General features: G+C 46.6%; 1 non-coding gene and 1 pseudogene across 1 annotated transcript; both read right to left on the bottom strand.

Moving 5' to 3' along the window:
• Window positions 1-27,524, bottom strand: part of LOC126008558 (40S ribosomal protein S12-like) — a 176,296-nt pseudogene that overhangs the window by 4,861 nt on the left and 143,911 nt on the right.
• LOC126010304 (U1 spliceosomal RNA) lies at window positions 12,813-12,969 on the bottom strand. The gene has a single exon (XR_007496387.1). It is a non-coding gene; the product is annotated as a U1 spliceosomal RNA (small nuclear RNA).

Raw genomic sequence — 27,524 nt, 5'->3', positions numbered from 1 at the left:
ATGGTGTCCAGCTGAAAAGCAAACTGTGGCCATGGCTGAAGGAAGGCAGCAATGAAGGGCTGTGCCAGGGTTTGAGAGCTTATTCCAAGGTGAAAGTTGTGCTTGTGTGTGTTTGTGTGTGCATGTTGTTGCATCTGTGCGGTCATGTCTGTAAGTTTTGGTACATGTATGTATATATGTATGCATGTGCATATGTGTATGCAATGTGACTGTACAGATTTAGCAAACACATACACACAGGCCCTTATTTGATTTGCATTTTAGGTAGACATTAGCTGAGATGTTTTACTCTAAAATAATGAACAACCAGGACTGTTAAAGATTGCTTGAGATAGATTAAAAAACAGGTTGATGATCTTAGTTCTAACTTAACTGGGTGCCTTGCAGTTTACCCTGTAATATCATGAGTGGCTTAATTAGTTGTCAAAAGTGTCAACAGACACGGAATTGCCTTTGACTTTCAATTAAAGTCTTGCCCTTCATAACTGCATTTTTCAAATCCCCTTTAATCAAATAGGTGGTCTGTAGACTGGAGAGATAGTACTGGAGGGATAGCACTTGCCTGGTATCTGCTGAATCAGGTCTGATCCTGGCACCACATGGTCCCCTGAGTACTGCCAGGAGTGATTCCCCCAAGCACCAAGTTGGAAGTAGCTCTCCAAACATAGCCAATTGTATCCCCAAAACTTAAAAAAGGTTGTGATTAACATGTGGTGCTTCTTTCTACATGATATATATCCATTCTTGGGGACCAAGGGATCCCCTTATGATGAGTCATACTTTTGGGTTGTATGTTGGATGCCAAGTGCCCATAATCCTAGTTTCAAATGGCAAGTTTAACCTAGAAGTAGTGTTTCGGGAAGAGGGGCAGGAAGCAAGCAAAAAGTTTCTCCCAGTTTTCACACCCTCTTCAGGAAGACAGCTGGACAGATGCATAGAGTAGGACCTAAGCTGCTCCATTTTTTGCTGTGGATAGGGGTGCCTGTTCCCAGGACTTGTTCCTTGGTCTCTGGGCTACTTTTGGGACAAGTGAGGGGACCCAGATTGCATTACTCTATAGAAGGGTCCCACCCCCACATAAACTGTCAACCTCCTGGGGCTAGCATACCCAAATAGTTCTAGGATAATTATCATTAGTCATATTTTACTTTTTGGACCATACCTGACTGTGTTCAGGCTATCCTTGGCTCTTTGATCAGGGATAAATCCTGGAGGAACTTGGGGGACCCTCTGGGTACTGAGGTTCAGATTCTGGTCAGCCACATGTACAAGTATACCACCTGCTATACTATCTCTCTGGCCCTAAGTTCTAGCATAATTGAGGTTAAGAGCCTGTTCACAACTCTGTTTCTGATCCTTGGGAGGCCTGATATGTGGGAAGATCTGAGGTCTAGTGATACAGCAGGAATGGGAAGGGGGAGAAGATCCAGGGCCAGCATGGGCCCATGTTGTAGCCCTGTCTGGTTTCAAGCAACATAGAAACAGCTGGAAGTAGATGGAAATGGAGCAGGGCTCAGGGAATTTTGGACCTTTCCTCACTTTTCCATCTACCTGGATGCTCTAAGAGATGCTTCCAGGATAGTGCGTGCCAACAGGCCCTCAAACCTATCACCACCCCGCAGCCACCAGTGTGTCCTCTGACCTCTTTCCATGTATCACACATAGGAATTCATATATGGGTCTCATCTTCCTGGGCTTACTCAGGTCACCTACAGGGGCTGGTGGAGGGTTCTGAGACCCCTCCAGGAGGGAAACTGGTGGCCACTTTCCTGGGAATCCCAGGCAACTAGCCCTCCCTCCCTGTCTGCTGTCCATCCAAGAGTTTGAGCATAAACGCCAAGTGGGGGAGCAGCTCTAGACTAAGGCTGGTCTGTGTCCTAGTTCCTGGCTAGAGAGGGCTTTGGAGACTGGAAATCAGAGGGACAAATCCAGGCTGGCTGCCCGCCCTCATCTCTCTGCCCCTAGATTTTAGTTAGCTGTTAGAACCTGCCTGTTTTCCGCCTCCTTGGAGCCAGCTTCACCCCCTTTTGCAGGAGGGCCAGCTCAGAGGTTGGAAACTTCTGACTGTTTTGCTCTCAGGATTCTCAGCACTGGGAGTGTGGATGGATGGTGCTCAATAATTAGAGTGTGCTCAGCAGAAGCTGATGACAAGGAGATACTGGCCAGAACTGAAGTTGGGGTGCAAAGCAGACAGAGTCAGAGGCAGGTGAACCTAAGGACTATTTATTCTGGCCTCCAGCTCCTATAAAGGCCTGTATCAGCCTGACCACCTGCAGCTGTCTATACTTAGTCTAGGGTCCTGAGCTTCATGGGCTCTGTGGGTGTAGCCCTCTTGGGGGAGTGTCTGGGATTTGGGGGGTACTGATCATTCCTCCTGCCAAGGAACTTGGAAGCTCAGATCTGTGGGCTTCAAGAATGGGGCTGTTCTGGTTAGGAGAGTCTAGCAGCAGAGGCACTGCAGTGTGTTAGGTTAGGGGTGGATATTCCCTACTCCCCTTCTTTTCCTTGTGCAGGCCACCCAGGTCCTCCTAGTTGCTGCAGCTCTGAGGATCTAGGATGCCAAGGGGCCTGTAGGGCTATGTCTGAACTGGGGGGAAGGAAGGGAGAACTTTAGCTGTGGGGGGTGTCAGAGAGAGGTCTGGAACCTTAGCAGGTGGGTGGGGGAGCTATTGCCCTGAGAAAGATGATACCATAGTCAGATGCCTCTGGACACCGTGACCTTACCTTGCTTCAGCATCACGCACCCTCCCCTGCACAGGGGTGTCCAGGAGACCTGGAGGATTTTTCCCTGACATGGCACAGACTTCGTGGTCTGCAGGCAGGCTCAGAGAATTTAAGGCAGCTATGACCTTGAGCAGGGAGGACTGGGGCAGGGGACTTGGGATGCTGTGTTGGGATACATATCCCAACAAACATGTGCCTAAAAATGGTCTAGTGTAAAATAACAATCCATGGGTTGGTGAAGCTGCCCCAGGCACCGTGTTTCTAACCCCTTAAGCAGATGGGTCTGATGAAGCAGGGTAGATCGAGGTGGAGAAATAATACCAAGCCAGGCAGCACAAGATTTATTGGAGTCAGTCTGCTTTTTGCCTCATGGCTTCTCTCTGCCCTGTGCACTCTATGCCCTCTCAAAGCCAGAACTGCTCTCCATTTATTCTTTAGAACCAAATACCCTAGGGTGGGGAAGGTCCTGTAACCCAGGTGGACTTTTACATATTAAAGGAAGAAGTTTCCTGGAAGAGGAAGTCAGGGGAACACCTTTGTTTAGAATTTCACCTACGTTCACCTTATGGTTTAGTACTCTTGCTTGAGAGACTGTGTGGAGGAAATGGACAGCTCTGGGTCTATTTTGGGCTTGCCACTGCTCTAGTTCCAGAAGCATCTTCAACACCAGCAGACTATGGGGTTCCCAGAAGCTTCCCCTACATAGGAGGTCTGCACCCTTGAATGTTGGGGAAATTGCCACCTCCACGGTTCTTGCCTCTTTCTTTGGGGGGGGGGTCACACCCGATAGAGCTCAGGGGTTCCTCCTGGCTCTATGCTCAGAAATCGCTCCTGGCAGGCTCAGGGACCATATGGGATGCCAGGATCTGAACCACCATTCTTTTGCATTAAAGGCAAACACCCTACCTCCATGCTATCTCTCTGGCCCCTGGTACTTGCCTCTTTTGCTACAAACAGCCCATTGGACTTTGGTGGCCTGAGTGTAAGCGGAGGTGAGAATCAGTGGGGGGACTCAGAGGACTTATGGGGAGAAAGGGTGTTTGGGAACCTCAAAAGCAAAGTGCTGTTGGTGGGAGAGGAGGACAATTAGAAGTAGGTGCAGGGCTGTGAGAGCCAGGTTGGGTGCTTCCTGGCTCTAAGGGGCTGATGGTCATTGTTAGGGCTGACAAGGGAAACTTGGGGGAGCCAGTATTGGTAGCTGAGCATAGGATAAGATGCATCAAACAGGAAGAAAGGTGAGGCTTGAGGCCAGTGCCAAGTGCTGAGGGGCCCCAGTGCTGGTCAGGGTGATGAGGAGAATGTGAGGTCCCTGTGTTGATCAGGTATCAGGATCATGATTCTCCCTTGCACCATCCTGCTTAGGCCAAAAGTTTCCCGCTCTATGTACTGTCTTGAGGCTGTTTTGCTTCTTTGCGAGTTTGCAACTTGCTGGTTGGCAGCGATGGTAGAACATTTCCCCGCAGGTTCAGTCACTTTTCTTCCAGCTCTTCAGCTTCGCTGGCGCCATGGAAAGAGATGAAGAGATGGTTTGCTGCCTGGAGGTGGACTGGGTGTGACTGCATGGCACATGCTTAGCTTTCTGTCAAACTGCACTGATGCTGTCCTTGAAATCGGGGAGACCTCCCCCATCAGACTGCACTGATGACAGTCCTCCACCTCTCTGGAACCTGAGACTTCCACATCTGAAGCTGAGCCACTGAGCTGAATTAGCAGGTGTAGGCGGGAGTTCTGGTGTGGGGTCTCTTTAGAGGCCTCCTGCCCCCATCACTGGCCCCGTCTCTGCATTCCATGGGTAGGGCAGGGCAGGATCCTGCAGAACCTGTCATGGAGTGATTGAAAAGGGGATGGTTGGCTCCATCTCAGGTTGGAGCCAGGACTCTGGAATCCTGCCCAGCAGGTACGGCCAGGCCCTGAACATAGGCACACCCACTGCACAGAGGCACACACAGGCATGAACAGAACACACAGATACCCCAATATATATAGGCATGTACACAGAACACACGCAGACTACCCTGTTCCCATAGACAAATCTATAGAACAGATACCCCCACTCATACACAGATACCCCCACTCACACCAAACACACCCACTCATTCACAGACAACCTTGCTCACACAGAGACACTCCACGCACACAAGGTATTCCACTTATACCCAGACACACCACCTACACATAGACACACTGCTCAAAGCCGTATATATACACTTCAACACAGGTACAACGAAGTTCGTACACGCAGGAAAAACTGTGGCACACACAAACCTGTTGGTGGTATACATAAACATTAATATAGATTTCCATGATCCTTGTACACACATCTACGCATGTACACTTCCATGGGTGCATACATACATGCATCCACACTCCCACCATCTGTGTGTATGTATATTTAATATAAATTCCCTGGGTTCTGTGCACAATATACACACCTGTGTGTTTCTACTGTCAATATGTAAACTTCAATACCAGTTTGCACCCATATATACACACATGCATAAACAATACTTTAACGGTCTTTATGCCCACATATGCACACATGGAATTCTATAGACATATGTGTATGATTCCATGTCTCTGCATACATTCATACATGTATACCTCTATTGTCTATATGCATATCAGTACATTCTCAGAGTCTGTGCAAAGACACGTATACATGTGTGTATATAAACACATGCTTGCATATACCTACATGCAAACACTATGGATTACTGCACACACATGTAAGCATATACCATGACCAGTGTGAGCATACATGTGTATAGGCATGCATGGGTCCTGCAATTGTTTATTTGCTCCTGTGTATATACTTTCATTGCCTCTACATATATGTATGCTTTCATGATGCATGTGCGTATATTTAAATGTTCCAGTGTTGCCTTAAATAATTAAGGATGGCGATGGATGGTGAAGGATGGATGGATTTTTCTCTGCCATCCCAGGCCACGTGGCTCCACAATCCCCATTCAGCTGGCCGGTCCCAGGTTTAGGTGAATGTCGGAATCACTCATCCAGAGACAGGCATCAGGAAGCATCAACTTTATTCATACCCTGTCCACCACATGTGTGGCCTCTATCATAACCTTTCAAGCATTTGCTATTCTTAGCTAGCCCTGCATCTTAACTCCTTTCAGCCATCTTCCCTTTGACCTCCATGCTGGCCAAAGACCAAAAGGCAAAAACCCTAATCCCCTGGGTCAAAGGCCTTATATAACCTTTCAAGACCACTCCCCGGAATGGGAGGGTTTCAGGTAGGTACACCTACATCCAGGGTGGAGTTACATTCCAGTGTCCTGTTCATATGTACAGGCATACCTTATAGGTGTGAGCATGTTGTGGAATGTATATAATGTACACTCACACTACACCTCGATATATATGTTTTTTATGTGTTCACATACTGCTGTATAGGCACACCTCAGTATATATACATGGATTATATCTGTGTTCATAGAGTGTAAACGCATATACAAATTCCTCATGTTAATTCTTTGTGTCTATTGTAGGCATCTATAACAATAGTTATGCGTGTATGAGTAGTATTTGTGTGCAGGCCCACAGGACACATTTTAGTCATATACAAATGTACTTCTCATGTATGGTCACTGCTCCTGTCACTTAGAGGAACACACCGTGTCTCTGAAGAAATATGACTAAGGAATGTGTTTGTTTTTCTTTTTTCCTCACGGCCTCCTTCCTTCAGCTGGGTGCTGAGCCCAAGTTATCATAGGAGGAACCTTCTAGAACCAAATACTGTGTGTAGTGTTGGGGGGCCACCAGGACTAGCTGGGTCTTGGGGAGGTGGGGACAGGCTTATGTTCCCCAGTGTGGATGGAGAGGAATCATTTGGGAGAAGGTCAGCAGGCAGAGGAAGCCCACACAGAGAAAGAAATCATCAAACTCAACCTTGTAGGCTGGCTGGCCCTGGGCCAGCAGTGATCATGACAGCTGCTTTCCAGGCTCTGATGGACGGGGAAGACTGCCTGAGGAGCCACTACAGTCTCCACTAACAGGATGGAGGAAGAAGGTGGCAGAGAGGTGGGGAGGTCGCATACACACTTCATCTGTCACTGAGTATAGGGGGACCTCAGTGTCACAGAGGCTAGGCCCAACTCTTAATTGTGGAGTAATTGACTGTCTCAAGAGCCCTGGTCTGCATGGGGTGAAGGCCAAGCAGCTCTTTGTGGGTGCAGAGACAGCAGCCCCCCGCCTCGGGGAGATGGGCTGTGATGGTGCCACACCTGTCCACCTCCCCATCTCAGTCTCATTTATTCGAATTCACCACGGCCCAGAGCCAGAGACGGTGCGGCCTCCGACAGAGATGGATTGCCGACGAGATGGAAATTACAACCCAGAAAACGAATATCATCAGGCCCCTGGGATTTTATTAGCTAATCAGGGCGAGGAGATTGGACCTCGGCAAATGTTGCTTTGATTGAATTTTCCCCGCGCTTCCGCGAGGCGTTGTCAGGAGACGTGTTTAGTGAAGCGCGGAGGGAGGAGCATGGAGCTGATGAGCAAGCTGGGTCCTGGGGTGACGGCTCAGTCCTAGGATTGTCCATCTATCCCCCCCGGGATGCCCTCACCTTTTATCCCAGCTGCTAACACCGCAGTGCGTCAGTACTGCCCCTTTCATCTCTTGGGGATGACTGACCTTGTGCATGTCAGCCAGACCCAGCCCAGGAAAGGAAATCGGGCGACCTTCAACTTGGGGTGCTGGCAATTAAAGCCTGCAGGCTCTCTTGGGAACCCTTTCTTTGCTATCCAATCAGTCTCCTGCAGCAGCCCTGGCCTTGCCACCAGCTCTGAAGGTCTCTCAGAGATGCCCCATCTCCCAGGCTCCTCCCTAGCTATTGCCAGCTCCTCCCTACCCTACAGATTACTGTGTCAAAATGGGTCTCCCATATGTACACCTGGTCAGAAGCCTGTTTGTGAAGGGGAGGCATCAGGGTAGGGACCCCAGGGTCAGGGATGGGCTTCTGCCTAACCCCACAGGATTGTTCCCAGAGGCAATCCTTTGAAGGGCCTTACTCTTTTGTTTCTGTTTTGTCTGTGCCATCTCTGAAACTCTCCCTCTCCCTTCCTCTTTCACAGCTGCTCCCCCACTCCTCTGGGGATTATGGGACCCTGAGTTCTTTCCTCTGGTTACCTGCACTTAGTGGGAAGTGGGGTGCATGGAAAGAGACCCACAGTGCTCAGACTGGGCCATCCTCAACGCATCTTCTGAGGAAGACAGGGAGATTTTCTCATTGACTTACCTCACTTCCATTCAAGGCTTTATCTTCACACCTCTGTGATCACCCCACTTCCAGCCCCCAGAGCGCTCCTCTCTTTCCCACTCTCATGCCTGTAATGGGAGATCTCTGCCCAGTGGCTCTGTCTTCCCTTTCCAAGGACATAAGAAATATTGCTTCCTTGTCTGGCTCACTTACCAGGGTTCCACATCCTCGTTCACCCGCCTTGTCTACAGAGTAATCCTGCATCTTTGCAATGAGAAGCTAGATTCCAGATTTGGGGAGATGCCCAGCTCTGAGTTGAAATGTGCTGGTCAAATTGAAGGGCTCCACTGGGTGATCACGAGCCTCAGCTGCAAAGACTTTTTCTGGTGTGCATTCCTCTGAGAAATGCACCCTAAAGTTACCAGGACTCGGGCCCGGAGAGATAGCACAGCGGTGTTTGCCTTGCAAGCAGCTGATCCAGGACCAAAGGTGGTTGGTTCGAATCCCGGTGTCCCATATGGTCCCCCATGCCTGCCAGGAGCTATTTCTGAGTAGACAGTCAGGAATAACCCCTGAGCACTGCCGGGTGTGGCCCAAAAACCAAAAAAAAAAAAAAAAGTTACCAGGACTCCATCTACAGCTTCTAAAGGCAGTTCTACATATCTCCAAACTGTACCCTATGCCTTTCTGCATCAGTGAAGAGGATGCTCAATAAAGGAGGTTGATATGAGGGACAGTCTAGCGGGAACAGTCTAGTAGGCACACAGTACCACATAGGGTCCCCATCAACACTGCAGGAGTGATTCCTGAGCATAGCCAGGAGACAGCTTTGGGTACCACTGGATGTGGCCCACATCCCCAAAACATGTGAGCAGCAAAGAAGGACCTCAAACGTCAGCTGGGTTCCAGAGCAAAGTCAGAGGGAGAGGGATAGACATAGAATTCACTTAAAAATATATTCAGAATATATATACATATATATTGTAGGGACATAATATCCAAAGGCAATAGAGCCGAGAGCCAGGAATACTCAGTAGGAAACTTGTTACAAAGTGTGGGAGACTACAGTTAGGGCAGAGAAGTGTCCACGATGACAATGATAGTTAGGAATGATCACTGGACAAGAACTGGGTGCTGAAAGGAGGGAAAGTGACATGCATGATACCCCCTTAGTTATATAGTATTACACTCATGATAAACTTTGTTTTATTTTTTTTATTTTTGGTCATATCTGGTGGTGCTCAGAAATCGCTCCTGGCAGGCTCGGAGGACCATATGGGATGCTGGGATTCTAACCACCATCCATTCTGGATCAGCTGTGTGCAAGGTAAACGCCCTACCACTGTGCTATCTCTCCGGCCCTGTCATGAACAACTTTTTAACTATGTACCTTGCAGTGATTCAAAAAAGAAAGGAAGAAAAAGGAAAAATCACTGTCAGTTGACCCAGACTGTGTTTTGGTTTTGGGTAGGAGAGAAGTCAGTGGTGGATCAAAGTAGAGCTCACAAGCCCTGCTGTGACCTGGCTCTGTTTGTTTAGGAGTGACTGAGCAGGGTTGTAAACCCAGAGTACTTGTATTCTTACAGGATGGAGCCTCCCTGTGGGTGGGTGATCCTGGTTCCTTCCTTAAGCTCAGCCCCAGATCACACTGGTCACATCACGGGATGAGCCGTGAGGGCCTGAAATAACAGGTCCCGAGGGTGAGTTGGCAGATCCTGACATATTTTAATTAGAGCTCGGAATCAGACTCAGCTGTCAGAGCCCCATGAGGTGCACCCCGCCCCCAAAGCAGGAATCCTCATTGTCTTGAAAAGCAGAAAGGCTGCCACCACCAGGCTGGAGTTAAGAGAGTTTTCTGCAGGCCAGATGAGGTGCAGAGCAGTCTGCAAGGTAAACCATATACCCCAGATCTCTGAGGGATGGTGTCTGCAAGGTTATACTGACTTATCTCAGGAGTTGGACATGGAAAGCCAGATTTCCTGGGGGCTGCTATGCTTCCTTCCTACTGTGTTTTTGCATCCGTGGCCCATAAACAGCATGTCATGTTCTGGAATGAATGCACTGCAGTATGGTTTCCACTAGAGAAGAGAGAGATCAGTAGTCCCCTCAGATGTTTGGGAAATTGGGGGACCTGTGGAAGCCAGCAGGTTTGGGGTTATCGGGTCCTAGAGAAGGTGCTGATGAGCAACCTCTCTTAGAAGAGGTCATAAATTTATTTAAATCCTGGAATTCCTACATGTTTGCTGAAAGAATGAATGGATGGTGGAGGGGAAGATGGATATGTGGATGGATGATGGGTAGATGGATAATGGGTGAATGGATGGATGATAGTTGGATGGATGGGTAGATGAATAATGAATAGGTGGATGGGTAGATGGATAATGAATGGATGGATGGTAAATGGATAAATGGATAGAGCAGAAAGTTGAAAAGATGAATGGATGGGTGATAGGTACATTTATGGTCAATGGAAGACTGAGTGGTAAAATCACTTTATCAGACTGGTAAAATCTGCGAATTCATAAACTACATTTAGGAAAACTATATTATATTTTTAAAATAAATCAATAAATTTTTTCTCTATGATCTCATTTGCTCCAATAGAACAAATCTTTACTATATTGAGGTTTGCTGAGGTTTTATTGATGCTTTATTGAGGTTTCATAAAAAACTGAGTCAGGTGCCCTAAATTTTTCTCATAGAGAAAACCCAACCTAAAGGTAAGTCAGAGTCAAGGTTTCTTAAAGGGTCAGTCTGGTTTCTTCTGCTAGATAATAGAGCTATTAAAATTATGGTCAGTGAGCATTTGTTGAGTGATAAGTATCTGGGTGATTAAAAAAATCATACATGGAACAAAAGATATATAACAGTGTATGTCTAATATGAGACTGAGCCTCATCACCATGTGACCCCCTAAAAGCATGTGTAGCCCTAGAGATCCTTCAGTATTTCTGGAGTAGCCCAGAAAAATCTCTATCACTCCACACAGTCCTTGAGGGCCTTGTAGTGAACCCCTGGCCTAGTTGGCCATGAATTTTTTGGAGAATATCACAAGATCCCCGAGTACTGCTGGGGGGACCTCCTACCCTGAAAAGAGGAAAAATAACCAAACTCTTTATTTCTGAAATTAGAGTTAGAACAGAAGAAATTAATATAAAATTCTATTAAAAATGTGTAATCTCATATCTGGGATGTAACTCAGTGGCAGAGAATAAGTTTCATATGTGAGACCCTGAGTTCGATCCCAACAAAAACATATTCATACATGACATCTTTCATACAAATCAAAACTGGTATTGTACACTAGAAAATAAGCAGGATGTTACTGATTATTTTCTAGTTACATACATCTGTTCATTTAGTCTTCATCAACTAATTCAGAACCTGCCCATCCACTCATTCATCCATCCATCCACCTACTAATTTATTCATCCATTTGTCTACCTGTTCATCTGTGTATCCATCCACCCACCCACCCACTCATCCATTTATCCATGCACCCATCCATCCACGCACACTCCATTCATCCACCCACTCATCTATCCATCCATCCACCACCCATGTCTAGCCATCTATTCATTTATCTACTTATTTAGTAATTATTTGTCTCTATTGCAGGTTCATTTATTCTTCCATTTATCTACCCAACCCTTAACTTTTCACCTTTCCTCTCTCCCTCCCTCCATTCCCTACTCCCTTCCTTCCTTCTTTCCTCTGTCCTTCCTTTTCTTTCACTTCTTCTTTCCTTCCTTCCATCATTTGTCATTTCCCTATCCATCAAATGTCTATCCACTATACACCCCTCTATCTATCTACTCACCCATTCATCTATTTAGACTGCTTGTTTTGGATTTATCTTACTTTTATACACTGCATAAAATATTTAAGCACATAGAAAAGAGCTCTCTAAATAGAGAGGACTGTATTGAAACGAAGGTACGTGTCAAAGCATACTCCTTATATGCCTTTTCACAGCATTATTCACAACAATTTCGGCTGTGAATAATGAACTTTTATTGATTAACCAGGTCTGTTTCTTTTTCAATGTCTCTTGCATTTAGGTGCTGTGTTGAAACTCTCATTTAAGAGCCTGTAAGCACCTGTGCGTGTACTGGGGGGGGGGTGGCAGAGACCACCATCCTGATACCCATCAGTTCGGGTCTGATTCTGGAGTGGCAGCATGCACCTACGCTGCCTGGTGATAAGGACTGTCAGGCTCGCCCATGGAGAACCTCCATAATTAATTTGATGCCATCTGATGTGGCAGCAGGTTAGACATTTAGGAAATAAAAAGTTGTGCACGCCTCATGGAGCACATCTGTTTAATGGCATAATTCAGATGAATTTCTAGTCATCCTGCCAGTGCTCACTGGCGGAGCTCTTCTGTCTCTGCCTGGTGTGGTCGGGTCTGCATGGCTGGTTCACATGCAGTGTCTTTGTCAAAAACTGTTCTGTAAAAGATGGGGGTGGCAGCAACTGGGAAAACCATGCAGAGACCCTGAACTCACTTCCATGTTTTCGTACCCTGCCATTGTTGGTGAGACCAAGGCGGGATCAGAACAATCAGATACAGATTCTTCCCCAGAATACAACTGCTTCCCCATGTGCTGTCTGTTCTTGCTTGCTCTGCTGTAGAGCTAAGAGCTTTCTTACTCTTGACCTTCCCCTTGTCTGATCTCTGCACTCTATATTTGGGTTAGAGGCCACACCTGGTGGTGCTCAGAACTTACTCCTGGCTCTGTGCTCAAGGATTACTCCAAGAGGGGCTACGGGGAATGAATACAATTGATTAACTCTGAGTCAGGTACATGCAAGGTATGCAAGCTCAATTCGCTGTGTGGCCTGTCCACTCTATTCTTTTTTTTAAGGGAGAGCATGCACATAGTCCACCACTACTACAAATTATGCAGTCAAGTTTCCCAAATTTGGGGAAATCACAGGGGTCAGCACATCCAGAGTGCAATGAATAAGCCTTGCCCTGGGGAAACCACCTTTGTGATCATGGTATCTCCCTAGGCACTACTGGTCAGGGGTATGAACCCCATTCCCTCCTCTCCCTGATGTTTGGGTGCTCAGGCTTGGTGCAGTGATTTGCTGAGGCCACTAGGGTCCTCAGCAGTGTGGAGGGGTCATGTAGTGCTGGAGATTGGACTCGGGGCCTGGTATGTGCTGAGTATATGTACTATCATTTGAACACTTTCCTCCTTTTTCTACACTCATTTTAAGCCCCAACTGGCCCTTGCGTCTCTTGAGTCTTACACTGTCTCTGTGTGAGATTTTTCAGTGCAAGGTAAATCTGATGTGGGTGATGCATTCAATAAGAACAGCCTGACCTGGTCAGAATGCACCTCAGGATGGACCCGTTTCAGAGCTACATGAGGTGCCATTTGCTTGGTTCCCATCATCACAGTTTGAATGTGGGCTCCTTCTGTGCCAAGTGGGAATTACGTGGAAAATAGCTCTGGAGTGTGAGGACACCCTGGCTCTCTTGTGCCTACTACTGATTGCAAACAGCACTCACTGACTGGGAAGGCTTGGGACGATGGTCTCTGTTCCCTCTGTCAGACAGAGCTAGTCCTGCCCACCAACTGTGTGCTGTGTCATGCAGAAGATGTTGATCTCATTCTCTGGGCGTTAGTCAATTGCCCTCATCTTCCATTTTAGCTCAGACCTTTGCAGGTTGGACTGCTGGCTGTTCCTGCCTCTATGGGTTGTGCTCCAGTCCAAGTCCCACCAATGCATTCAGTGCATGCATTCACAGCCTGTTTGTTCAAGTGATTTCTGAGTGGTGCTGGAGACTCTGAAGAGGAACCAGAGAAAAAATATGGCATTGCTGGTGCTAGAACTCAGTTCCTACATGGAGTCGGGGTGGGGTGGGGGGACACCATTTCTCAGGGAGCTTTTGAGTGAACCCATTCCTCTTATGATGGTATATATAACTAGTATGGGGTGGATGGCTTGTATGTCATGGGGACTTGAGGACCCTGGAAGCACCTTGGGGAGTGAGTGACCTCAAAGTCTTCATGAATGGGGCAAAAGAAAAGAGCAGAAGAATGTGAGAGCAAGGCGCTGTGTTTAAAAAGGCATCCTCAGGGTCTGATCTGTGCAGACATGGTATTTTTGGGGGATATTCTAGTTCTCTTTCCTCTTATAGGACCAGGACTCTATAAATTTCCCGGAGAAAGGGGTCTGCTAGTTGAAGCAGACTCTGGGCATTGAGGTACCTGAGTTCAGCTCTGCATGGGCTGTCTAGCACCTGAGGAACCATAAAAATTATTGACAGAAATATTAAAATAAATAAGACAATCAGATGCTCTATGAAGGAGGAAGCAGCCCTACATACTCAGGATGGGCAACCCTGTATTGATGCTGTGTCTGTGTTTAGTACTTTGGCACCAAACCAAAGCTTCCCATATCCTCCTATACCCCAGTCCCCAGAATGTGGAGGCTAAGCGTGAAGTCCCAGGAAGCAGCTGGCAGACAGGAAGCTACCTGAGCTCCAGCAGATGAACCAGAAGACTCTAGGCCTGCCACCTGCCACCGGGGCTTGCAGGAGGCCTGGAGTCTGTTGTAGGCAGGCGGTAGCCCAGATGGGCAGAAGAGGATATGGTAAAGTGGCTAGTTTCCTGAATTGAGCTTTTATGCCACAGAAATTGATGGAAAGTTGGGGTGAGGAGTCCCCCAGTTCTGGCCCTTTGTGAATGAACTTCTCTGGGCCTAATCACTGGGGCAAGGGGACACTGCTGCATCTCTGTTACCTTCCCAGGACTGGAGCCCCTTTGCTCTTGTGGGGGCACCTTGGGGAATAGGGGGATCTGAGGATGTGTCTTCTTGGCCTGACTGTTCCACATGACTGTACCTTGGGGCTGGGTTCAGAATCCATGCAGCAGTCTGGGCCCCCCCACAGTGCTCCCCTGGGCCTGTGTGTCTCCTACAGTGGTCCCATTAGTAAGCTCCCCAGGCCTGCATATTTCTCACAGTGTTTCTCAGAACTGACCCCTTACAGTGATCCTAGGCAGTGTCCCATCCCCAACCCATCCCATGTACTAGGCAGGGTGCAATCACACCTGCTCCCACCGTCTGAGTGGGAGGACACTCCTGGGTTCAGCTGATCTTCAGATTTGGCTCTTGGTTTAACCCCTGCTGTCTGAAACCACTTGGGGACTTGTCCCCAGGAAAGAGTTCATGGGAGTCAAAGTGGATCTGGACACTCAGCTCCTGAGGCCAGTGGGAACCCCTGCCCTCTGGGGATTGAGGTATGGAGAAGGCAGGAAGATCCTGGATCCCTACTCAGACTACTTGGCTGAAGTGGCTTCTTCCTTATTCAAAGGGCTTCTCTGCAGTGAGAACTCAGAGCACCCTAAATATTGACTTTGGTCTCCCTGAGAGGGGCCCATGGACCCTAGGGGTTGCATGTGATGGTTGCTCCCACAACGCTCACATATGGCCACAGAGGTGGGGGTCCATGAGGCCAGTGTTATTGGATAAAGGAACACTTGGGGGCCCAGACAGGAGATCCCTGAGCTCAAGGGGCTTGTTGAGATGCTTCCATCCATACTTTCATTCAAGCAGAAAGAGAACTACAAAGCATACAGGGAGACAGGTTGGGTCATGGGGCCAGAGCAGAATTCCTGGGATATCTCCTGAGGTGTGACAGCCACACTGACCAGAGTGGCAGGTCATCATGTTGAAGTGGGCCCCAGAACACCCCAGTACCTGAGCTCGAAGGCCTGTATATTGGCAGCAGCTGGAGGCTCAGATGGGATTTTCTTGTCTGTCTACCCTCCTGTATATACATAACATGAACCTGTGAGCACCCCCACTGTTCTGCTGGGTGATCTTGGACAGCTCCAGACCTTCTGGGTCTTGATTTCCACTTCTGTCCACAAGAAATCACAATCCCTTTCTTGGGAAATTGTGCAGAATGGAAGAATCTGGCTCACAGAGCACTGGAAGCAGATGCCAAATGCCTGACCACCATGGTCTCATTCCACGAGCACATCCACGCATGAAATTTGTGTGTGTTTGCACATGTGCACCCTCGCATGCCGCAGCCTGAACCACAGCAGACATCTCTGGGATCTGCATGGAGGACAAGAAATCAGGGAAGCTCAAACCTTCATTAAAATCTGCTCAGCACTGTTTCCAGAGCCAGCTGGGAGCGATTTAGGGAAGCCCTTAATTGTGCCTTGAACATTGCGATTTGTTCCAGGCTCTGTCTGTGGGGGGAGCGGTGCTCAGGGGACCCTGCGGCTTGTCTTCGGGATGCATCCTCCTCCCCACGGTCCCACCCGCCTTTCAGAACCCCATTAGTGGCACACGGGTATGTTATTTGGGAGAAAATGAGCCACAGATGAGGAGGGCTCTATGCCAAAAAGGCAGTTCAGATTGAGGCCGATGGGTAGGACTCTGAAAATGCCATAGGTCACCGAATACTGACCTGTTATAGAACAAACTTCACCCAGGAGGGGAGCTGGTGACTGTCACCTTCCCTGGAGGCAGTACATAACGATGAGGGCCAGAAGAACAAGCCCATAGTAGGAAGCCTGCCACAAAGAGCGGGGGAGTGCAGCTAGGGCAGAGAAGGTACCATTATGACAATAGCAGTTGGAAATAATCACTCTGGACACAAAGTGGGTCCTGAAAGGAGGGAAAGTGATATGCTTGATACCCCTTCATTAACAGTATTGCAAATTACAGTGTGTAAAAGGAAAAAAGAAAGAGGGGTCAGAAGAAGAAAAATATGTCTGTCACAGAGGCAGGTCAGGGAGGGCAAGAAGCAAATTGGAGACATTGGTGGTAAGAAATGTGCACTGGTGAAGGGATGGATATTGGGGTGCTATATGCATTATGTGACTGAAACTCAACGATGAACGATTTTGTAACTATTTCATGATGAGTCAATTAAATTTTATTATTAAAATAAAGGGACTTGGGGTAGGGCTGGCTGCTGGGAAACAGGATCAGGGAACCAGGGAACTGGGGGTGTTAGGGTCTGAGCTGACCACCTGAGTTGGTACTGAGAGTCAGAGACCACCTCCGATGATGCAAAATGCAAAAGGGAGCTTATTCAATTAGTCTAGGTTCAAGTCTCATTCAGCCAAGAGAGTTTTGACAAGGACCCCGAGTGAAATCTTCAAGCAGCATACATAGAACTTTACAGGCTTTAATAACTCAAGCATTTCATTGGCTAATACAATAATGCAAGAATTTCATCCACTTGAACAGAAATTACATAAAAATATTACATCATGCTTAGGGCGGATATCCCAACTTATTGTTGACACAACTTTGTGTCAGAGTTCTTGTCTGGTAGATCATGTCCTTATCTGGTGGAATATTTGGGACCCACCTAGTTCCTCTATTTCAGCTAAACAGGGAGGGTCTTGCTCTTTACAGGGTATATTTTGAGGTTTTATCTTTGGGCTAACACCCTCTGCCTATGGGGAAGTTACAGAGTGGGAAAATATTTTACAGTGCCTTTACTAGGGGCTTAGGGCCACTTTGGTCCTAGGCCCAGGGGGTTTTGGTTCTCAGAGGGGAATGCTGTAAGCTGCTGAACAGTGGAGCCAGCAGCAGATGCTTGGTGGGAGGAGGGAGTTGACAAGAGCTGGCAGTAATGCTGGCATTTCTGGAAACTGAAGAGGAAGTGCTGGATGTAGGCACCAGAATCTGAGGGCTCACCAGGGCTCACCCCAGACTAACCCCTGTCCTGCTCAGACTCTCATAGAGAGTTGTCCACTATCCTCTCTGTGTGGTCTCTATTCCCTGGCTGTCCACTGAAACTCTATACACTAGGTCGTCAATGAGTGTTTGAGTGGCAGTGAAGGTGGGAATGGAGGAGTGTTTGAATGAGTAAATAAAGGGAGGAGTTAGTAAATGAAGGAAGGAGTAAATGAATGATTGAATAATTAATAATGGAGGAGTGGAAAAGAATGAATGAATGAAAGAATGATGAAGTGAATGAGCAGATGAATTGTTTAATCCTGGACATCCCATATAGTTTCCCAAGCATCATCTAGAGTGATTCCTGAACTCTGAGCCAGAAGTAACTCTGAACACCCCTGGGTGTGGGCCCAGAAAAACAAAACAAAACAAAACAAAAACTTTAGCAGTTTAAAGAGAGAACATGTCTTTAGATTATGCATCTTAAAAATATTGAAGAGGGATCCAGTTTAATGCTTATGATTGAACCATGTCATGGGGATTGTTGGACTTGTTCTTATGGCCCCCATATGCGCCGATAACGCCACGTGGCATTGTTCCTTGTTTGCATAGGCACATTAAAATGGGAAAATACTATACATACAAATAAGTTCTTACCTAATAGAGATTGGAACACACAAATCTTGTAGTGCAATGGGACCTCACACCCTGAACATTGATATAATGACCTGGCACAGGCCTCAGAAGAATGGGCATCCTCCATTCACCCCTGAACCAGAGAAGCTATCTACGAAACATCCAAGGTTTTTTATAACAACACCTGGAAGCAATCCTCTACCAGGGAAGACCCTACCATGGCTCTGACAGCGACCTGCTCAAAAGAGACTTCCCTTAACACTAAGAAGACTTGACAACAACAACGACCTGCTTACAGGACAGGGTTCTCTGCATTGCCCTTTAATTGTGAGATGAAACAAGAGGATGCTCTGCACCATCCAGATTGCAATGTAGGATATGCAGATTCCAGGATCTTTAATACAGAAACATGATATCAACAACAGAGATGGTGTGAAAAATAAAAGTGTATTGGCACTACAGACAATGACCTGGATTGGACAAACTAGTTTGCTTGGAGCCTAGAGTTGGTCTTATGCCAGGAAACTTCAGGGGTAGGGTCTCCTTGTATTTAGGCCAAGGCTTTTCCTTTCCATGTCCCTCATATTTTGGTGGGCCTATGCAAACAATAATTGCCACTCTAACACCGTTTTTACTGTGGTCCTTTGACTCTAATCCTTAAGAAAAACAACCCACTTAAACTTTTGAGGTTAAAATGTAAAAAAGTACTTTGCCTTCAATGTATAAGGAGTTACATAAGTTTTATGGCTTTAGATTGCTTTCTGTGCTGCTAAGAAATATTATGTATTACAATCTGGGGATTTGAGGGACAAAGTAATTGTACATGAGTTCTGTTTTATTTTTCTTAATGTTCTTTGGCTGAAAGTTCAAAGTTAAGATATCAGCAACGGGACTACTGAGAATTGTCCTTCCACTGTAACTTTACCTTGTCCTCTTTCTTTGCATCTTTGTTCTCATAATTAAAAATAAAAATTAAAACAAAACAAAACAAAACAAAAAGCAGCAGAAAAAAATAACTTCACTCTAAAGAGTGTATGAAAATTGTATATCACAATGGAATCTTATGTCATTGTCTACTAAGCTTCTGTTGTGATTTGAGCATTCTGTTGTTGATTTTGTTTACTGAGTTTATGGGGCTTCTGTGAAAATTCTACATTTAATTTGATGTATTTCAATTAGAAAATCAATATTAAAATAATATGGTATTCACAAAAAATATTGAAGAGGGGATCTGGAGCAATAGCATAGTGAGAAGGGCATTTGCCTTGTACACAGCCAACCTGGGTTCAGTTCTCAGCATCTTATAAGGTCCCCTGGGCCTGCCAGGAGTGATTTCTGAGTGCAGAGCCAGAACCTAGAGCACTGCCAGTTGTGGCCCCCAAAATAGCAACAACAAAAATATTGAAGTGGCTGTTGTAATAAATATGGAATATTTGCCTTTAATAAGAATTTGTCTCTCTACACACATCATACATACATGGTCATATGCATGCACATATATAAACACATAATTTTCACTACAAATACATTTGTGTAGAATCACTGCAGAAAATCATAAAAGTAATAAACACAAAGTTAAGTGGTTTTATAGTTGTGGTAGTTCCTTTTATTTAGTTTGCATTTACATTATTTTCTGTAATAATCAGAATCAAATACCCATTTTGAAGTGAACCTCTAGTTTTCTCATTCTTTGTGGCTGTGGAAGAGTCCATGGAGTACCCGCTTATCTCATCTGTTACTGGATGCCTGGTTTGATCCCATATCCTAAATATTGTATGGAAGGATGCAACAAACAAAGGTGTGAATACATCCTTTCACATAAATACTTTTGTGTACCAAAAAGAAGAATGATAAAAAAACCTTGCCATTTGTTGTATCTTGGATAGAATCAGAGGATATCATGTTAAGTGAAGGAAGTTAGGAGGGCACACTTTTTTATTAAAAATTCTTTAATTAAATCACCATGATATATACTGTTACAAAATTGTTCATGATGGAGTTTCAGGCATACAATGTCCAACACCCATTCCTTCACCAAGGTGCATTTTCTGCTACCAATGCCCCCCTGTCCCTCCTGCCCTCTCTCTTACCAAGGACACATTCTAAATGACCTCACTGTCTGATCTAGAGAATAATATGGCATGGGAATATGAAGCACCAAAATGGAGCAAATCTTGGGTTCTAGATGATAATAATGAAGGAGAGGGAAGGAGAGAGGCAACAGCTCAAGTGATGCAATAGGAGCAAGCCTGGGACACATAAGTGATATAGAGGAGAGGTGAGTGCATATACATAAACCACAGTGACAATACTAAAACCTGAGACAAAATACAAGTCTTAATTATGAACTTCTTAATGAGTCAGGCTGAGTGTGAGTGAGGAGGAATCTGGGGACACTGGTAAAAGTAAGTGGGTCCTAGTGGTGGGTCTGAGAGAGTTGGAGCATTAAATGCCAGGAAATCTAGTGCGGACATATTTATAAATTTAAAAATTGAATAAAAATTATCGTGACCTGAGACATAGTACAGCAGGTAGAGTGCCTGCCCTGCATGTAGCCAATCTGAGTTTGATCCCTGGCATCCCATAGAATTCCTCAAGCACCATCAGGAGTGATCTCTGAGCACAGAGCCAGGAATAAGTCCTGAGCACTGCTAGGCAAGGTTTCTAATCAAACAAAAACCAAACCTCTGGAAGATTTGGGGATGCTGACTCAGGCGTGTGGTGCTCAGATCAATTCTGGAGGTGGCATGTGACTTGGTGGGCCTCTAAGCCTGCTCACCTAAGCTTGAGGATCTGCCCAGATTCTCAGTTTCTCTATCCAGTACATAGAGGCAATGCAGGTTCTCCTCTGATGGCATCGCAGCTCAAATCTCGTGAGTTGCATAGATGCTCTGTGGATATATGGCCCTTCATTTGATTTTGAACTTGGGGCTTTATTCTCTGGCATGAGAAGTGACGTTAGACTTGGCTGAAGAAACAGGAGGGGTAGAGGAGGGGTACCCCGACCCACTTTCTTAGCATTGTGGCATGGAGAGAGTGGGTACGGAGGTTTAGAGATCAGATGTACAGGCCCATGGTGGCCTCAGCTCTGTCTGGATAGAGTTAGGGACACTGATGGACCAGGCAGGAGCGGTCTGGGGTTATTTGAGTCCAGATGGTCCTTGTGGTCCTGGGAAGTTCCGGCTTGAAGCCGCCGGGCTCCCACGCTGCTTCCTCCTTCCCGTTTTGAGAGAAGCTAAATTGGGCCAAGGCCAGGCAGTAGGGGGAGGCGGCTGTGGGTGTTCAGGGCTATGTCTATTGCTGCTGTGCTGCCTTGAAGTGTGGCCAGAGGGGGCTGGCTCCTGGGATCCTCGGTTTCTGGGGGATGAGTCCAGTCCTGTGGGGTCACTCTAGTCCAGTGTTTGTGCACAGTCCAGCCTTTTTTGAAAGCACAATAAGGGTTGCTTAGAGGCCAAGGTTCTGTCCCCCTTCATCGAGAGCCAAATTGTACCTCAATACACACTTTGGGGATGCAGAGGATTCTTGCTCCCCAAGAGTCCTCTCCCTATCGCCTGCTCTTATATATGTTTTCCACATACTGGGTAGCTGAGATTGATCCCAGGGTGGCCTCTGAGCCCTGCAAGCCCCCCAGCTCCCCAGGTCTGGCACTTGGCGGGGAGATCTTTATGCAGCAGAGGTGGGCTCTGCCAGCAGGAAAGCACACCAGATGTCTATACCTTCTTGAATTGTGGACACATTAACATGGATTCAGAATCCCAGAACCCTGCTATATAAATAATGGGTCTCTTGTGATCATGAATGCCATGGCCTGTGCTAGTTGTATAGGGTGCCTCGAAATGAGATATTGATTCCTTACTAACCCCCCTTCTGGGCTTGAGTATGGGGCCTCACTTGCAAATAGAGACACCTCTAGTGGGTCACCCTAAGTTAAGGTCCAGTTACACATGAAGGGGCAGAGTCTCTAGAGCTGAGTCCCTGAGAGGATGGGCAAGGGCTAGCTAGGATAGAGCTGCAAAGTGACAGGCAGCAGACAGATGAACTCTGGCTCGCACATGGCTGGCCGTCTTCTCTAGTGCCCTTCACAGATCTGCACCACCTCCATGGTCATCTGGGCCCCTACTACAGCCAACTTCCAGAGAGAGGCCAGCACTGCCAGAGTTGGAGGGGGCCTTCAGTTTGTTGGAGGCCAAGCAGCAGGACTCTGATAAGATACTTCAAGCCTTTTTCATAGAGAAGCCCAGGGGCCTATGACAAACCCCTAGGCTGGGAGAGGAAGAAGAAGGGAGAGAGAGAGAGAGAGAGAGAGAGAGAGAGAGAGAGAGAGAGAGAGAGAGAGAGAGAGAGAGAGACCTGGGTTTGGGACCAGGGTAAGATCAGATTAAGGGCCAGGTGAAAGAAATAGGCATATAAGATAAAGGACAAATATAAGATAAAGGATAAAATCCAATCAAAATCAGGGAGAAAAGCCATAGCCAGGAGTAGAAACAGTTCGGTAAAATTACTGCTCCAACTGCTTCTTCAAATTGCCAAGGATCTCTCCACACTGACTCTCCACCCCAGAGCCTCACTGGGTGGGGGTCTTTTATAGCCCCGGCCTGTTATCCCTTTTCTAATTTCATATGCTAATATCACCTATATAGTCAGACCCACCCACCACTGAGAGGGATGGGAATATAGGTGTTGCCTGTGGGGAGGAGAAAAAAGAACAGGCAGCAAGGGATCATAGTGGCCACCAGGAAAAAAGCTGCTTGAAAATGCTTAGCTTAGAAGCCATGTGGAAAAATGCACTTAGTGGTTAGGGCCATGTAATAAAGCTGGATGTCTCCTGAAAATTCATCTGACTGTTTGTGAATCTTCTTCCAGTATCCTGCAACCTTCAGATCCATTGGCCAAGAGGCTACAGGCACCATGCTGAGAAAGGCCTTACCCCAATACTAGGACTCTATTATTTTAAATTAATACAACAACAGCCAGCCAATGATAGTTGATTAAGGTCTTTCTTTTATGGCTGGTGCTGGACTGCTGCTTGGGTAATACAGTAACATTAAGACAAGATGCCCAAAGCCTTTGTTCTTTTGGAATTCTCAGGGGGGCTTGGGACATGTCCAGGGCATCAGTGGGAATAGAAGTGGGAACGGATGGGACATTGAGCTGCCACACTTTTTTTTTTAATTGTACAGATTTTTTTCTGATTAAAAACACATTTTTTCCATAAAGGCTTACATATCTTTCACAGTAGTATTTTAGGTACATATTAACAATTGAGTCAGGGGAATACCCATCACCAACTATGTCCTCCCCCCATTCCAGTTCCCTTTCTACAACCCATATACCCCACCATCACCCCCCGGGCTGCTAGAGTAGGTGGACTCCTCTTTGTCTGGCTTACTATTAGTGATCACATATCTGTTTGGTCCTGGAACCCTCCCTTGTTTCCCCTTCTATTTAAGAGGCAGAGCTAGAAAAATCGAGGTATGTGGTTTTGTTTGAAGGCAAGAAAAGCCATAGAATGGGGTACAAAATAAGAGGGAAAAAAAAAGAAGTTAAAAGTCAAATACGCTGAAAATGGCTGAGTCCCTCTAGAGGCTTCCAATCTCAGTTTGAGAGAGGATGTGAAAAAGGTAATTGAAATACCACAACAATACAGAAAAAATATCGAATTAAATAACTGGTGAGCACTACAGCAATAGACAAGCACCACACAATAGTCTCGTTTCTGAAATCAAATCATGCTCGAGTGCAAAAAGAAAGAGAAAGACAAGACAAAATAAAATAAAAATAATATTGGAGACATCAACCGTAATCTCCATACCAAAATAAAGACGTCAAAAAAGTAGATCAATCGATAAATAAACATGTGGAAAAATGATTGTTTTGTGCTTTTTTTTTTTTTCTCCTTTTCTTTATCCCCCTGCATAAGCACAGTAACTATTGGGGATATTGTAGAGGGAATTCCCTTGACCTAGGAGATACAGGATTTCTCCACCCCTGAAGTATACTGTCATGGGATTAACTCTAGACTCCTTGCATGATCATTTACTCTCCCCTTGCTGCTTTCACGGTGTGTGGAAGACTTCTGCTTTGTCTTGGATAGTAAAATCAGACCTCTGTTTCTAGAGATCTTGGAAAGGGGGAGTGAGAGACTCTGGTTTCTTTCCCTTTCTTGTCTCGGTCACATCGCTCAGGGGCTCCTCCTGGTTAATCACTTCAGCCAGAAGTTGCCCTTGGAAGGCCCATGGGACCACAGGGAGGTGGGGATTTGAACCTCGGTCTGCGTAGGGTCAGCCGCATACAAGGCAGTCGCCTTACCGATTACACCATAGCCACTCTAAACTAGAACATAGTTGTCTTTTCTTTTCTTTTTTTTTGGGGGGGGGGCGGTTTGGGCCACACCCAGCGGTGCTCAGGGGTTACTCCTGGCTGTCTGCTCAGAAATAGCTCCTGGCAGGCACGGGGGACCATATGGGATATCGGGATTCGAACCAACCACCTTTGGTCCTGGATCGGCTGCTTGCAAGGCAAACACTGCTGTGCTATCTCTCCGGGCCCCACTTTTCCAAAGGCCCTATGGCCTGGTATGATGCAGTTAAAAATATCCTGTTCTAGAAGCTGTAGTATCATGAAGGCCTGGGAACAGAGACTAGAAAACTCCTTATAGAAGACACAAGTTTTCTTCTTTAAAGACACGGCACTAGATATGACAGCTGTCAGGGCAATGTTCAACCAAGTCTGCAAAATCAAGGCTGAGTCCTTCACAGCCCAGTGTCCCAAGTTAGGTGTTGGGATCTCAGACAGAAGAGGACTGACCTGAGCAGAGTTCAAACCATTTTTTGGCAATCTCTCCTCCTTGGCCTTAAACTTCCATCTATTCCAGTTTCTACTGCCAATGTGGGACCATTTCCAAGGGACAACCTTGGCTCCCAGGTCAAAGTTGGTGTCTGTAGTCAGAAGACCTGCCACTTTTCAGGAGATTTTATGATTTATGCTTCCGGGTTGAAAACTCACTCAAAGAAGCAAAGGAAGGGTCTGAGAAATAATACAGGGGAGGAGAGCACTTGCCTTGCACATGGCTGACCTGGCTTTTATCCTTGATATCTCGTATGGTCTCCTGAGCCCTGCCAAAAGTGATTCCTGAGCACAAAGCCAGGAATAAGTCCTGTCCATTGGGTGTGGCCTCCCCTCAAGAACACAAAAACAGTAGCAAAGGAACATATTGAACTGCTTAATGGGTGGATCCTGAGCTTGTTTGCATTCATGTGCTGGAGTAATCTGACTTCTTTTATGAAGGCTCCTTCTTGGGATAGGCCCAGAAAAAATTCTCAGGCCTAACCCTTCTCTTTGGGTTTTCCAAAACCTTCTCTGCCAGACCCTTACACCCCTCCCCATCTCACACACAGATGACCTTGGTGGCGGTGGACCAGGAAGGAGAGCACCAGGCCATGTCTCACTGTCACTGTTAAAAAATGACAGTGGCAATGGTATGTAAAGAGGAAACACAGGAAGATGGAAATCTACAAGATGTGGAAACTGGGCTCTGGTAGCAAACTTTTTCCTCTATGGCTGATCTTCCTCGGGAGGGGAGGAGGGCTGTTTAATAGAAGGCCTCATTCTGAGGGTATGCCACTATGCATGCTTGCTTTTTGGATAGATGGACCTTCACTTGGGCTTTTTTAGGGTTGCCCAAAGCTCCCACTTCTGCTTCTATCCTTCCTGTCATCTCATTATAGCTGGTAAGCAGGTGCAAACCTCAGGGGTCCACTCTCCCCATGCACAGAAGGTGAGGAGATCTATAGTGCTGGGAGGTTTGATGCTGCTAGAGCCCATGTACTCTATAGTACAAACACTATACAAAAATAGTACAAACATGGCACAAAGCCTGTGTATCCTAAAGAAGGTTTCCAAGGCAGGAGAGCCGATGGAAAGGTCTGAGGAGAGAGATAATTGAGGAGGTGATCTCAGAGAAATGGGTAGGCATGAATGAGCCTGGGAAAGTGTCAGGTGCCCATTGATTGGCCCCAGCTGAGTCTGAAGGACAGGCTAAGAGTTGGAGGGACAAAGCCTGCTGTGGTGCCAGGCACCCTCTCCCTGAGCCCAACAGTGCATCTCCAACATGGCTTTCCAGAAACTTACTCTCAATACCTTGCTAGTGTGTATGAATACAGACAAATAGGAGTCTGGCATTGCAGTCAGGGAAGGCCAGCAGAGGGGCCATTCTGGACCCACAACATGGTCAAGCTTCAGCTACACAATTCAGAGAGATCAGAGGTAGTATCTGTGTGCCACAACATGCTCATAGGTTTATATCCATTCCTTAAAAATGACCAAAAGTCAGATGTAGTGATGCTGTCATAATCATCACATGACAGTCATGCAATGGGCTGAGTCCTCTGCCAGCCTGCAAAAAACTCAGTGCTGGGTATTACTGGGAGAATGTTGGCCTGGTGTCCAACATAGACATGCATCATAAAAGGGAGCCCATCAGTGGTACCAGGAGAGCACAGCTTGTTGGAATTACCCAAGACTGATCTCCCATTGGAGGCCCTAGAGGCCTAGAGGTCCTTCCTTGTGATGGGCCATCATGAGGCCTAAGGATTTGGTGTTGCTCAGGCTCTGCAGTTATTAGTGATCTCCAGGCCACCTTGGCAATGCTGGGGACTCTGAGGCTATAGTTAATGATGCCCAGGGAAACTTGTGGTGGGAATCTAACTTGGTTGGCCACAGGCAAGTACCTTAACCCTGCACATGTGTTTATGGAGGCACACATATTAACTGGGTACCCGCAAGTGTGTTCATGGTGACATATATATTGGCTTGGAATATTCACACATGCTCTTGAGGTCACACATGTTAGCTGGGGGTAGAAGATATGGCTTGAGGTGCTGGTAGTCCTTAATCTCTCTGGCCAAGCTTTATTTCATTAAAAGATGCAGAGGGAACTCCCATACTCATGCACACTTGTGGGTGTGCATGGACAGGAGCCTTCTGGGGGACAATACTGATGCTTCTGTACCCATTTTTGTTGATGATGATGGCATTTGCAAGGGGATACATTGCACCCTCTAGGGAAACAGGATTTCCCTCATCCTGCACTCCTTCGTGTCCTCTCCAGGTGAGGAGTTCCTCTATCTATCAGTATCTCATGCTATGCCTTCCTTTTTTGGCTGGTGACCTGCCTGGATGCCTAGTTCTCTCCTTTTCACCCCTTCTGTTCATGCCTGATAATAATTAATTTGAAGATATGAAGACTTTGAGGGAAAGAATGCCATCCTTGCGAGG

Source organism: Suncus etruscus, chromosome 5 (genome assembly GCF_024139225.1).
Source record: "Suncus etruscus isolate mSunEtr1 chromosome 5, mSunEtr1.pri.cur, whole genome shotgun sequence".
Taxonomy (NCBI): domain Eukaryota; kingdom Metazoa; phylum Chordata; class Mammalia; order Eulipotyphla; family Soricidae; genus Suncus; species Suncus etruscus.
This window is presented reverse-complemented; position numbering and strand designations above follow the sequence as displayed.